This window comes from Spea bombifrons, chromosome 4, assembly GCF_027358695.1.
Source record: "Spea bombifrons isolate aSpeBom1 chromosome 4, aSpeBom1.2.pri, whole genome shotgun sequence".
In the NCBI taxonomy this organism is placed as follows: domain Eukaryota; kingdom Metazoa; phylum Chordata; class Amphibia; order Anura; family Pelobatidae; genus Spea; species Spea bombifrons.
Genome location: NC_071090.1, coordinates 103720392 through 103733324, shown reverse-complemented (window position 1 = coordinate 103733324; position 12933 = coordinate 103720392). Strand labels below are relative to the sequence as shown.

The 12933-nt window shown below is 44.5% G+C and overlaps 13 non-coding genes across 13 annotated transcripts; all 13 read right to left on the bottom strand.

The window, feature by feature from the left end:
• Window positions 1-388: 388 nt before the first annotated feature.
• On the bottom strand, window positions 389-460 carry TRNAH-GUG (transfer RNA histidin (anticodon GUG)). Its single transcript has one exon. It is a non-coding gene; the product is annotated as a tRNA-His (tRNA).
• Window positions 461-5574: 5114 nt separating this feature from the next.
• Window positions 5575-5647, bottom strand: TRNAH-AUG (transfer RNA histidin (anticodon AUG)). The gene has a single exon. It is a non-coding gene; the product is annotated as a tRNA-His (tRNA).
• Window positions 5648-6165: 518 nt separating this feature from the next.
• TRNAC-ACA (transfer RNA cysteine (anticodon ACA)) lies at window positions 6166-6238 on the bottom strand. Its single transcript has one exon. It is a non-coding gene; the product is annotated as a tRNA-Cys (tRNA).
• Window positions 6239-6715: 477 nt separating this feature from the next.
• On the bottom strand, window positions 6716-6787 carry TRNAH-GUG (transfer RNA histidin (anticodon GUG)). Its single transcript has one exon. It is a non-coding gene; the product is annotated as a tRNA-His (tRNA).
• A 610-nt stretch (window positions 6788-7397) lies between these two features.
• On the bottom strand, window positions 7398-7470 carry TRNAR-ACG (transfer RNA arginine (anticodon ACG)). Its single transcript has one exon. It is a non-coding gene; the product is annotated as a tRNA-Arg (tRNA).
• A 231-nt stretch (window positions 7471-7701) lies between these two features.
• On the bottom strand, window positions 7702-7774 carry TRNAR-ACG (transfer RNA arginine (anticodon ACG)). Its single transcript has one exon. It is a non-coding gene; the product is annotated as a tRNA-Arg (tRNA).
• Window positions 7775-8934: 1160 nt separating this feature from the next.
• On the bottom strand, window positions 8935-9007 carry TRNAC-ACA (transfer RNA cysteine (anticodon ACA)). Its single transcript has one exon. It is a non-coding gene; the product is annotated as a tRNA-Cys (tRNA).
• Window positions 9008-9545: 538 nt separating this feature from the next.
• On the bottom strand, window positions 9546-9618 carry TRNAR-ACG (transfer RNA arginine (anticodon ACG)). The gene has a single exon. It is a non-coding gene; the product is annotated as a tRNA-Arg (tRNA).
• Window positions 9619-10780: 1162 nt separating this feature from the next.
• TRNAR-ACG (transfer RNA arginine (anticodon ACG)) lies at window positions 10781-10853 on the bottom strand. Its single transcript has one exon. It is a non-coding gene; the product is annotated as a tRNA-Arg (tRNA).
• Window positions 10854-11405: 552 nt separating this feature from the next.
• Window positions 11406-11478, bottom strand: TRNAR-ACG (transfer RNA arginine (anticodon ACG)). Its single transcript has one exon. It is a non-coding gene; the product is annotated as a tRNA-Arg (tRNA).
• A 462-nt stretch (window positions 11479-11940) lies between these two features.
• Window positions 11941-12012, bottom strand: TRNAH-GUG (transfer RNA histidin (anticodon GUG)). Its single transcript has one exon. It is a non-coding gene; the product is annotated as a tRNA-His (tRNA).
• Window positions 12013-12565: 553 nt separating this feature from the next.
• TRNAH-GUG (transfer RNA histidin (anticodon GUG)) lies at window positions 12566-12637 on the bottom strand. Its single transcript has one exon. It is a non-coding gene; the product is annotated as a tRNA-His (tRNA).
• A 3-nt stretch (window positions 12638-12640) lies between these two features.
• On the bottom strand, window positions 12641-12713 carry TRNAH-AUG (transfer RNA histidin (anticodon AUG)). Its single transcript has one exon. It is a non-coding gene; the product is annotated as a tRNA-His (tRNA).
• Window positions 12714-12933: the final 220 nt, after the last annotated feature.

Sequence of the window (12933 nt, the reverse complement as noted above, 5' to 3'; positions counted from 1 at the left end):
ACGACTATGATGCATATTTAGTCACGAAAGGACCGCTGGGCATTATGGGAATTGTAGTTCCAAACGGCAGTAGCGGTAGCCATTGATTGTGCGTGTGATTATTGTAAAGTGCGGGTTCGATAAATGGCACATTTATTTAAGCTCGTTTGGAATTGATATGACCTACTATTTCATTTTAGAAAGGTTAAAATGATATGTTGAATAATAGTAGGCCAATCGTTATCGGTATGAGTGCTGGCCTCCAGTGACTTACAACGGAAATGTTTTGTATCTCGGATTAATGTATTAAAATAGGGAACGTGTTTCTATGTTTTCTAGCGTAAATTAATTTAAAGCTGATAATTGAGATATTTAAAAAAAATATATGTATATATGTTTAAAAAAAAACTGCCGTGACCCGGATTCGAACCGGGGTTGCTGCGGCCACAACGCAGAGTACTAACCACTATACGATCACGGCGAGCCACGAGACAAGCTCTATTCTTTGGAGGAAATGTAAGTGCCAAGTTCTCAAAAGGAGAGCCATCGTCATTGAATCCTTTCATTAGGCAGGGGCATTTAATAGGTAAAAGGGTATATGGAACAGTTAGTGAATATGTAGTATGTCCCTACAGTGTTGGTATTTAGTTGACCAAAAATAAAAAAATAATATATATAATACACACACATACCTTGGGGACATCGTTCCCCCTCCCTATCTCCTACTCACTGGCGTTTTATAATTGCCCCCCCACCAAAGTGGGGGGGCAATTATAAAATGCTACATATACATTATATATATAATTATATATATATATATATATATATTAGATAGATATATACACTGCCCAAAATAATAAAGGGAAAACTAAGATTACATCCTAGATCTGAATGAATGAACTAATCGTATGACATACTTTCGTCTTTACATAGTTGAATGTGCTGACAACAAAATCACACAAAAATTCTCAATGGAAATCAAATTTATCAACCCATGGAGGTCTGGATATGGAGTCACACTCAAAATCAAAATGGAAAACCACACTACAGACTGATCCAACTTTGATGTAATGTCCTTAAACAAGTCACAATGAGGCTCAGTAGTGTGTGTGGCCTCCACGTGCCCGTATGACCTCCCTACAATGCCTGGGCAAGCTCCTGATGAGGTTGCGGATGGTCTCCTGAGGGATGTCCTCCGAAACCTGGACACATGCACATTTGTGGCCTGCTGGAGATCATTTTGCAGGGCTCTGGCAGTGCTCCTCCTTGCACAAAGGCGGAGGTAGCGGTCCTGCTGCTGGGTTGTTGCCCTCCTACGGCCTCCTCCACATCTCCTGATGTACTGGCCTGTCTCCTGGTAGCGCCTCCATGATCTGGACACTACGCTGACAGACACAGCAAACCTTCTTGCCACAGCTCGCATTGATGTGCCATCCTGGATGAGCTGCACTACCTGAGTCACTTGTGTGGGTTGTAGACTCCGTCTCATGCTACCACTAGAGTGAAAGCACCGCCAGCATTCAAAAGTGACCAAAACATCAGCCAGGAAGCATAGGAACTGAGAAGTGGTCTGTGGTCACCACCTGCAGAACCACTTCTTTATTGGGGGTGTCTTGCTAATTGCCTATAATTTCCACTTGTTGTCTGTTCCATTTGCACAACAGCATGTGAAATTGATTGTCCATCGGTGTTGCTTCCTGAGTGGACAGTGTGATTTCACAGATGTGTGATTGACTTCGAGTTACATTGTGTTGTTTAAGTGTTCCCTTTATTATTTTGAGCAGTGTATATAGATATATGCTTTAGACATCCATTTTTATGTGCCAATCTCTTTGAAGTAAAGACCATGATTGCAATATATTATCAAAATAACGGCTGCACTGGTAGTTATTTTTCATTCTTTATTATTAGACCCTGCTGCCGATATATACTTACATTATACCCTGCTGCCGATATATATACAAATTATACCCTGTTGCCGATATATATTAATATTAGCCCCTGCTGCCGATATATACCGTATTGGCTCGAGTATAGGCCGCACCCGAGTATAGGCCACACCCTCAAAGTTAGGTGCTTTTTTAAAGAAAAAAATGTAATTTAAAGTGTAATAGACATGCTGCCACTCTGCCCCTCCGAGAAATGCCTTCACTCTGTGTGTCCCACTCTGTGTCCCCCCCCGATATATGCTGCCACACTGTGTCGTCCCCCCGAGATATGCTGCCACTCTGTGCCCCCCCCGAGATATGCTGCCACTCTGCCCCCCCCTGAGATATGCTGCCACTCTTTGCCCCCCCTGAGATGTGCCCCCCTCCCCTAGACTTACCAGTGCAGACTCCCGGGGCCGGCGGGGGACATCTATTCTACGCAGAATGGTATACAACTTCCGGTGCCGTAGTGATACTCCACATGCATGTGTTGGGTTGTTTGGGGACTAAAAGGCCACATTTGGGAGGTGTGCATTATTCAAATTGGAATTTTGACATGTTAAAAATTCTGCCCCATAACCTATTCGGGATATCTTTGAACCCGGCCAATTCAATTTACCCAATCAAGTCAAATATTTTTGAAAAATATACACCCCTGGGAATTTCAAATGCTGGTATTTTAACTTTTTCCTTTGTTACAGTTTGCAGTAGTATTTTCTTGTGTGTTTTTTTCCACATGCATTTTACTTTAGGTATGAATTTACCACTCCTGGTATATGTCCCTCTAAAACAACATCTCAATATGTGTTCAGTAACATCTCCTGAGTATAGTGATACCACCCATGCATTGGTTTGTTGGGTTATTTGGGAGGTAAAAGGCCACCTTTGCAAGGTGTGCATTTTTTGGCATTTGGACATCTAGTCAGTCTGTACCCATGTCCCATATTTGGGACATCTTTGAAGCCGGCCAATTCAATTAACCCCATCAAAACTGGGCACCCCATTGGCATTTAAAATGCTCATAAAAACTTTATATATATATATAGATATATATATATATATATATATATATATATATCTATATATATATATGGTTGATGCCAGAGGAGGCCCCTGCAGGCGACCAATAGAGTCGTTCGCACGTGCCTTTAACTACTGACGGCGAACCTACGGATTTCCGCTCCCGTTAACCCCTGCAATGCTGCGTAGATAGGCTAGATGGGGAAGGGACCAGGGAGATTAGTAAAGAAGATTCTTCGTGTTGTGTGTCTTCGTCTTCGTATTTGTTTTGCTGCCGCCATGTTCGTATGTTCAGTATTCGGGCTGAACAACGAAAACGCACCCTTCGTGTTCGTTTTCATGTTCGCCCAAATACGAATGCACAAGTCTAATTAATAGGGAGTTGCAATAGTCCAGACGGGATATCACAAGGGACTGAATTAGTATTTTGATCATTTCTTGTGTGAAGAATGGGCAGATTTGGGAGATGTTTTTCAGGTGAAGGCGGCAGAATTTTATGAGGGACTGGATGTGAGGGATGAAGGTGATAGCAGAGTCAAGTGTGACATCAAAGCAGCAAACTTGGTATGTCAGTTGGATAGTGGAGCTGTTAACAGTAAGATATATGTCAGGATTTTCAGAACAGAGCAGATGGTGGGATTACCATAAACTCGATCTTGGAGAAGTTGAGCTTTAGGTAATGGTACACCATCCATGATGCAGTTCCTAGTTTGTTTAACTAAAAGTCCGATTAAAGGCTGTAAAACTGTACCTGTGGTTATCAGCTGATGATAGTCTCTTCTTGTTGGGTAAAGTCTGCATCTGGTAATGGGACAGTATGCACATTTCTAAATGCCAACCTTTTTGTGCTTGCATACATTGGTTGCTGAAGTAGTCATCTTAATAGGTGTACATGTAGGACATGAAGCTGTTCGATCCAGAGCAGTGGCGGAACTTCCGGGGTCGCAGGGGTCGCGACTGCGACCAGGCCCTGGAGTTCTGCCGGTCAGGGGGGCCCCCCTGACTAACAGAAATCCAGGATGCCTCCGCTCCCCGCCGCTGCTGCCGCCGTCGCCGCTGCTGCCTCAGCGCTGCCCAGAGTGCAGTGTTGGGAGCGTGAGGCATTTGTCTCGGGTGCCGGCGCTTCACGATGAGCACCGGCATATGACGTCATATGCCGGCGCTCAGCAGTGAAGCTCCGGCACCCAAGACAAACGCCTCACGCTCCCAACACAGGAGTTGGCAAAAAATGACCTACAAAGGGGGGGTAGGGAGGGAGTGGGTAGATCGTGAGAAGGGGGGCGTAGGGAGGGAGTGGGTAGATGGTGAGGGGAGGGAGGGAGTGGGTAGATCATGAGAAGGGGGGGTAGGGAGGGAGTGGGTAGATCGTGAGAAGGGGGGTAGGGAGGGAGTGGGTAGATCGTGAGAAGGGGGGTAGGGAGGGAGAGGGTAGATCGTGAGAAGGGGGGTAGGGAGGGAGAGGGTAGATCGTGAGAAGGGGGGGTAGGGAGGGAAGAGGGTAGATCGTGAGAAGGGGAGGTAGGGAGGGAGAGGGTAGATCGTGAGAAGGGGGGTAGGGAGGGAGAGAGTAGATCGTGAGAAAGGGATAGATGGGTTGGGGGTGGGGTGGGGCCCTTAACAGATTCTCGCACCGGGGCCCTGAGGTTTCTAGTTACGCCCCTGATCCAGAGATATGGTTGTCCTTCATCTGGTCCCCATCCACAACAATGGGTGAATTGTTTCTATTGTCTGGAGTGAGAATAGAAAGCTCAAAAAATACATATGGGAGACTTCATCTTTTCTAGAAAGAGAGCTGTGACAGGCAAGATATTTGGTAGGAAATGATGAAACAATGCTATTCCCACAAGCAAAAGTAAAGGCAGAAATGCTTGTTTGAAAGCACAGTGAAGATGTTCCAGTTGGCGACCTCTCATACTGAAAGTTTAGCTAAGATTTCTATGACCATTCTGCAGAGGCAAAATGTATTCAACAACACCTATGTCTAAAATGGTGTCAAACACCGAGCGTTTCCTTTACAATCCCTAACAAGAGTTAGGAAACACTGCCTACAAAAAGAGGAATTTAATAAGAGGGAAACCATGCACACCTATCGATTCCTCGGTAGGAGTTTGAAAAGACTGTAGCAATTCAGAAAAAAAGAGTGGCCAGGATTGGAACTGTGGTTGCGGCATCTACAACTCAGAGTACTAACTACTATACGATCACAGCAGGTGAGACAAGCCAGGTAGGAGTCGCGTTATCCATTGCGCTGCTGGCCCACACATGTGAAACGTTGGATATCTTCGTGATAGCTTCGTGATCATGAAAAAAAAAGGTGCCCAAGTAGTTGGCTTGTTCCCACAAGCAAAAGGAAAGGTAGAAATGCTTGCTTGAAAGCAGAGTGAAGATATTTCTGCTAGTTACCTCTCATTGTTTTCCATTTGTGTCAGACTCTTTCTTCCCAAGTGAATGGAATGTGCACTTGAGCACGCGCAGCCTGTAATGAACAGGTGTTGAGAGAACATATCCGTAACAAGGAATTCTGGACAAGAGCTTGAAAGGACTGTAGCAATTTAGGAAAAGTAGAGTGCCGTGACCCGAATTCTAACCGGGGTTGCTGCGGCCACAACGCAGAGTACTAACCACTATACGATCACGGCAGGCGAGACGAGCCAGGTAGGAGTTGAACCTACAATCTTCTGATCCATAGTCAGACGCGTTATCCATTGCGCCACTGGCCCATACATGTGAAAAGCTGGATATCCGTTGCATTAGTGAGAAGATTGAGGTAGCTTCTTGAGAGCATAAAAGAGTGAGACTTCATGTTTTCTAGAAAGTGAGCTATGGCAGGCAAATTATTTGGTAGGAAATGACAAAACAATGTAGAGATAGGGTGCTAAAATACGCCAAAAAAAGGAGAAAAAAAAGGAGGTTCGTTATCATGGAAAAAGGTGGCCAAGTAGTTGGCTTGTTCCCACAAGCAAAAGGAAAGGTAGAAATGCTTGCTTGAAAGCACAGTGAAGATATTTCTGCTAGTTACCTCTCATTGTTTTCCATTTGTGTCAGACTCTTTCTTCCCAAGTGAATGGGATGTGCACTTGAGCACGCAGCCTCTAATGAACAGGTGTTGAGAGAATTCTGGACAGGAGCTTGAAAGGACTGTAGCAATTTAGAAAAAGTAGAGTGCCACGACCTGGATTCGAACCGGGGTTGCTGAGGCCACAACGCAGAGTACTAACCACTATACGATCACGGCAGGCGAGCCAGGTAGGAGTCAAACCTACAATCTTCTGATCTGTAGTCAGACACGTTATCCATTGCGCCACCGGCCCACACATGTGAAAAGTCGGATATCTGTTGCTTTAGTGAGAAGATTGAGGTAGCTTCTTGAGAGCATAAAAGAGTGAGACTTCATGTTTTCTAGAAAGTGAGCTATGGCAGGCAAATTATTTGGTAGGAAATGACTAAACAATGTAGAGATAGGGTGCTAAAATATGCCAAAAAAAGAAGAAAAAAAGAGAAAGAAAAAAAGGAGCTTCCTGATCATGAAGAATGGTGGCCAAGTAGTTGGCTTGTTCCCACAAGCAAAAGGAAAGGTAGAAATGCTTGCTTGAAAGCACAGTGAAGATATTTCTGCTAGTTACCTCTCATTGTTTTCCATTTCTGTCAGACTCTTTCTTCCCAAGTGAATGGAATGTGCACTTGAGCACGCGCAGCCTCTAATGAACAGGTGTTGAGAGAACATATCCGTAACAAGGAATTCTGGACAGGAGCTTGAAAGGTCCTGTAGCAATTTAGAAAAAGTAGAGTGCCGTGACCCGGATTCGAACCGGGGTTGCTGCGGCCACAACGCAGAGTACTAACCACTATACGATCACGGCAGGCGAGCCAGGTAGGAGTCGAACTGATCTTCTGATCCGTAGTCAGAAACATTATCCATTGCGCCACTTGCCCACACATGTGATAAGCTGGATATCCGTTGCTTTAGTGAGAAGATTGAGGTAGCTTCTTGAGAGCATAAAAGAGTGAGACTTCATGTTTTCTAGAAAGTGAGCTATGGCAGGCAAATTATTTGGTAGGAAATGACTAAACAATGTAGAGATAGGGTGCTAAAATACGCCAAAAAAGAAGAAAAAAAGGAGCTTCCTGATCATGAAAAATGGTGGCCAAGTAGTTGGCTTGTTCCCACAAGCAAAAGGGAAGGTAGAAATGCTTGCTTGAAAGCACAGTGAAGATATTTCTGCTAGTTACCTCTCATTGTTTTCCATTTGTGTCAGACTCTTTCTTCCCAAGTGAATGGAATGTGCACTTGAGCACGCGCAGCCTCTAATGAACAGGTGTTGAGAGAACATATCCGTAACAAGGAATTCTGGACAGGAGCTTGAAAGGTCCTGTAGCGATTTAGAAAAAGTAGAGTGTCGTGACCCGGATTCGAACCGGGGTTGCTGCGGCCACAACGCAGGGTACTAACCACTATACGATCACGGCAGGCGAGCCAGGTAGGAGTCGAACCTACAATCTTCTGATCCGTAGTCAGACGCGTTATCCATTGCGCCACTGACCCACACATGTGAAAAGTTGGATTCCATTTGTGTCAGACTCTTTCTTCCCAAGTGAATGGAATGTGCACTTGAGCACGCGCAGCCTCTAATGAACAGGTGTTGAGAGACCATATCCGTAACAAGGAATTCTGGACAGGAGCAATTTAGAAAAAGTAGAGTGCCGTGACCTGGATTCGAACCGGGGCTGCTGCAGCCACAACGCAGAGTACTAACCACTATACGATCACGGCAGGCGAGCCAGGTAGGAGTCGAACCTACAATCTTCTGATCCGTAGTCAGACGCGTTATCCATTGCGCCACTGGCCCACACATGTGAAAAGTTGGATATCCGTTGCTTTAGTGAGAAGATTGAGGTAGCTTCTTGAGAGCATAAAAGAGTGAGACTTCATGTTTTCTAGAAAGTGTGCTATGGCAGGCAAATTATTTGGTAGGAAATGACTAAACAATGTAGAGATAGGGTGCTAAAATACGCCAAAAAAGAAGAAAAAAAGGAGAAAGAAAAAAAGGAGCTTCCTGATCATGAAAAATGGTGGCCAAGTAGTTGGCTTGTTCCCATAAGCAAAAGGAAAGGTAGAAATGCTTGCTTGAAAGCACAGTGAAGATATTTCTGCTAGTTACCTCTCATTATTTTCCATTTGTGTCAGACTCTTTCTTCCCAAGTGAATGGAATGTGCACTTGAGCACGCGCTGCCTCTAATGAACAGGTGTTGAGAGAACATATCCGTAACAAGGAATTCTGGACAGGAGCTTGAAAGGTCCTGTAGCAATTTAGAAAAAGTAGAGTGCCGTGAGCCGGATTAAAACCGGGGTTGCTGCAGCCACAACGCAGAGTACTAACCACTATACGATCACGGCAGGCGAGCCAGGTAGGAGTCGAACCTACAATCTTCTGATCCGTAGTCAGACACGTTATCCATTAGCCACTGGCCCACACATGCGAAAAGTTGGATATCCGTTGCTTTAGTGAGAAGATTGAGGTAGCTTCTTGAGAGCATAAAAGAGTGAGACTTCATGTTTTCTAGAAAGTGAGCTATGGCAGGCAAATTATTTGGTAGGAAATGACTAAACAATGTAGAGATAGGGTGCTAAAATACGCCAAAAAAGAAGAAAAAAAGGAGCTTCCTGATCATGAAAAATGGTGGCCAAGTAGTTGGCTTGTTCCCACAAGCAAAGGGAAAGGTAGAAATGCTTGCTTGAAAGCACAGTGAAGATATTTCTGCTAGTTACCTCTCATTGTTTTCCATTTGTGTCAGACTCTTTCTTCCCAAGTGAATGGAATGTGCACTTGAGCACGCGCAGCCTCTAATGAACAGGTGTTGAGAGAACATATCCGTAACAAGGAATTCTGGACAGGAGCTTGAAAGGTCCTGTAGCAATTTAGAAAAAGTAGAGTGCCGTGACCCGGATTCGAACCGGGGTTGCTGCGGCACAACGCAGAGTACTAACCACTATACGATCACGGCAGGCGAGCCAGGTAGGAGTCGAACCTACAATCTTCTGATCTGTAGTCAGACGCGTTATCCATTGCGCCACTGGCCCGTACATGTGAAAAGTTGGATATCCGTTGCTTTAGTGAGAAGATTGAGGTAGCTTCTTGAGAGCATAAAAGAGTGAGACTTCATGTTTTCTAGAAAGTGAGCTATGGCAGGCAAATTATTTGGTAGGAAATGACTAAACAATGTAGAGATAGGGTGCTAAAATACGCCAAAGGAGAAAGAAAAAAAGGAGCTTCCTGATCATGAAAAATGGTGGCCAAGTAGTTGGCTTGTTCCCACAAGCAAAAGGAAAGGTAGAAATGCTTGCTTGAAAGCACAGTGAAGATATTTCTGCTAGTTACCTCTCATTGTTTTCCATTTGTGTCAGACTCTTTCTTCCCAAGTGAATGGAATGTGCACTTGAGCACGCGCAGCCTCTAATGAACAGGTGTTGAGAGAACATATCCGTAACAAGGAATTCTGGACAGGAGCTTGAAAGGTCCTGTAGCAATTTAGAAAAAGGAGAGTGCCGTGACACGGATTCGAACCTGGGTTGCTGCGGCCACAACGCAGAGTACTAACCACTATACGATCACGGCAGGCGAGCCAGGTAGGAGTCGAACCTACAATCTTCTGATCCGTAGTCAGACGCGTTATCCATTGCGCCACTGGCCCACACATGTGAAAAGTTGGATATCCGTTGCTTTAGTGAGACGATTGAGGTAGCTTCTTGAGAGCATAAAAGAGTGAGACTTCATGTTTTCTAGAAAGTGAGCTATGGCAGGCAAATTATTTGGTACGAAATGACTAAACAATGTAGAGATAGGGTGCTAAAATACGCCAAAAAAGAAGAAAAAAAGGAGCTTCCTGATCATGAAAAATGGTGGCCAAGTAGTTGGCTTGTTCCCACAAGCAAAGGGAAAGGTAGAAATGCTTGCTTGAAAGCACAGTGAAGATATTTCTGCTAGTTACCTCTCATTGTTTTCCATTTGTGTCAGACTCTTTCTTCCCAAGTGAATGGAATGTGCACTTGAGCACGCGCAGCCTCTAATGAACAGGTGTTGAGAGAACATATCCGTAACAAGGAATTCTGGAGAGGAGCTTGAAAGGTCCTGTAGCAATTTAGAAAAAGTAGAGTGCCGTGACGCAGATTCGAACCGGGGTTGCTGCGGCCACAACGCAGAGTACTAACCACTATACGATCACGGCAGGCGAGCAAGCTAGGAGTCGAACCTACAATCTTCTGATCCGTAGTCAGACGCTTTATCCATTGCGCCACTGGCAAACACATGCGATAGGTTGGATATCCGTTGCTTTAGTGAGAAGATTGAGGTAGCTTCTTGAGAGCATAAAAGAGTGAGACTTCATGTTTTCTAGAAAGTGAGCTATGGCAGGCAAATTATTTGGTAGGAAATGACTAAACAATGTAGAGATAGGGTGCTAAAATATGCCAAAAAAGAAGAAAAAAAGGAGAAAGAAAAAAAGGAGCTTCCTGATCATGAAAAATGGTGGCCAAGTAGTTGGCTTGTTCCCACAAGCAAAAGGAAAGGTAGAAATGCTTGCTTGAAAGCACAGTGAAGATATTTCTGCTAGTTACCTCTCATTGTTTTCCATTTGTGTCAGACTCTTTCTTCCCAAGTGAATGGAATGTGCACTTGGGCACGCGCAGCCTCTAATGAACAGGTGTTGAGAGAACATATCCGTAACAAGGAATTCTGGACAGGAGCTTGAAAGGTCCTGTAGCAATTTAGAAAAAGTAGAGTGCCGTGACCCGGATTCGAACCTGGGTTGCTGCGGCCACAACGCAGAGTACTAACCACTATACGATCACGGCAGGCGAGCCAGGTAGGAGTCGAACCTACAATCTTCTGATCCGTAGTCAGACGTGTTATCCATTGCGCCACTGGCCCACACATGTAAAAAGATGGATATCCGTTGCTTTAGTGAGAAGATTGAGGTAGCTTCTTGAGAGCATAAAAGAGTGAGACTTCATGTTTTCTAGAAAGTGAGCTATGGCAGGCAAATTATTTGGTAGGAAATGACTAAACAATGTAGAGATAGGGTGCTAAAATACGCCAAAAAAGAAGAAAAAAAGGAGAAAGAAAAAAAGGAGCTTCCTGATCATGAAAAATGGTGGCCAAGTAGTTGGCTTGTTCCCACAAGCAAAAGGAAAGGTAGAAATGCTTGCTTGAAAGCACAGTGAAGATATTTCTGCTAGTTACCTCTCATTGTTTTCCATTTATGTCAGACTCTTTCTTCCCAAGTGAATGGAATGTGCACTTGAGCACGCGCAGCCTCTAATGAACAGGTGTTGAGAGAACATATCCGTAACAAGGAATTCTGGACAGGAGCTTGAAAGGTCCTGTAGCAATTTAGAAAAAGTAGAGTGCCATGACCCGGATTCGAACCTGGGTTGCTGTGGCCACAACGCAGAGTACTAACCACCATACGACCACGGCAGGCGAGCGAGGTAGGAGTCGAACCTACAATCTTCTGATCCGTAGTCAGACGCGTTATCCATTGCGCCACTGGCCCACACATGTGAAAAGTTGGATATCCGTTGCTTTAGTGAGAAGATTGAGGTAGCTTCTTGAGAGCATAAAAGAGTGAGACTTCATGTTTTCTAGAAAGTGAGCTATGGCAGGCAAATTATTTGGTAGGAAATGACTAAACAATGTAGAGATAGGGTGCTAAAATACGCCAAAAAAGAAGAAAAAAAGGAGCTTCCTGATCATGAAAAATGGTGGCCAAGTAGTTGGCTTGTTCCCACAAGCAAAGGGAAAGGTAGAAATGCTTGCTTGAAAGCACAGTGAAGATATTTCTGCTAGTTACCTCTCATTGTTTTCCATTTGTGTCAGACTCTTTCTTCCCAAGTGAATGGAATGTGCACTTGAGCACGCGCAGCCTCTAATGAACAGGTGTTGAGAGAACAGATCCGTAACAAGGAATTCTGGACAGGAGCTTGAAAGGTCCTGTAGCAATTTAGAAAAAGTAGAGTGCCGTGACCCGGATTCGAACCGGGGTTGCTGCGGCCACAACGCAGAGTACTAACCACTATACGATCACGGCAGGCGAGCCAGGTAGGAGTCGAACCTACAATCTTCTGATCCGTAGTCAGAGGCGTTATCCATTGCGCCACTGGTGCACACATGTGAAAAGTTGGATATCCGTTGCTTTAGTGAGAAGATTGAGGTAGCTTCTTGAGAGCATAAAAGAGTGAGACTTCATGTTTTCTAGAAAGTGAGCTATGGCAGGCAAATTATTTGGTAGGAAATGACTAAACAATGTAGAGATAGGGTGCTAAAATACGCCAAAAAAGAAGAAAAAAAGGAGAAAGAAAAAAAGGAGCTTCCTGATCATGAAAAATGGTGGCCAAGTAGTTGGCTTGTTCCCACAAGCAAAAGGAAAGGTAGAAATGCTTGCTTGAAAGCACAGTGAAGATATTTCTGCTAGTTACCTCTCATTGTTTTCAATTTGTGTCAGACTCTTTCTTCCCAAGTGAATGGAATGTGCACTTGAGCACGCGCAGCCTCTAATGAACAGGTGTTGAGAGAACATATCCGTAACAAGGAATTCTGGAGAGGAGCTTGAAAGGTCCTGTAGCAATTTAGAAAAAGTAGAGTGCCGTGACCCGGATTCGAACCGGGGTCGCTGCGGCCACAACGCAGAGTACTAACCACTATACGATCACGGCAGGCGAGCCAGGTAGGAGTCGAACCTACAATCTTCTGATCCATAGTCAGACGCGTTATCCATTGCGCCACTGGCCCACACATGTAAAAAGTTGGATATCCGTTGCTTTAGTGAGAAGATTGAGGTAGCTTCTTGAGAGCATAAAAGAGTGAGACTTCATGTTTTCTAGAAAGTGAGCTATGGCAGGCAAATTATTTGGTAGGAAATGACTAAACAATGTAGAGATAGGGTGCTAAAATACGCCAAAAAAGAAGAAAAAAAGGAGCTTCCTGATCATGAAAAATGGTGGCCAAGTAG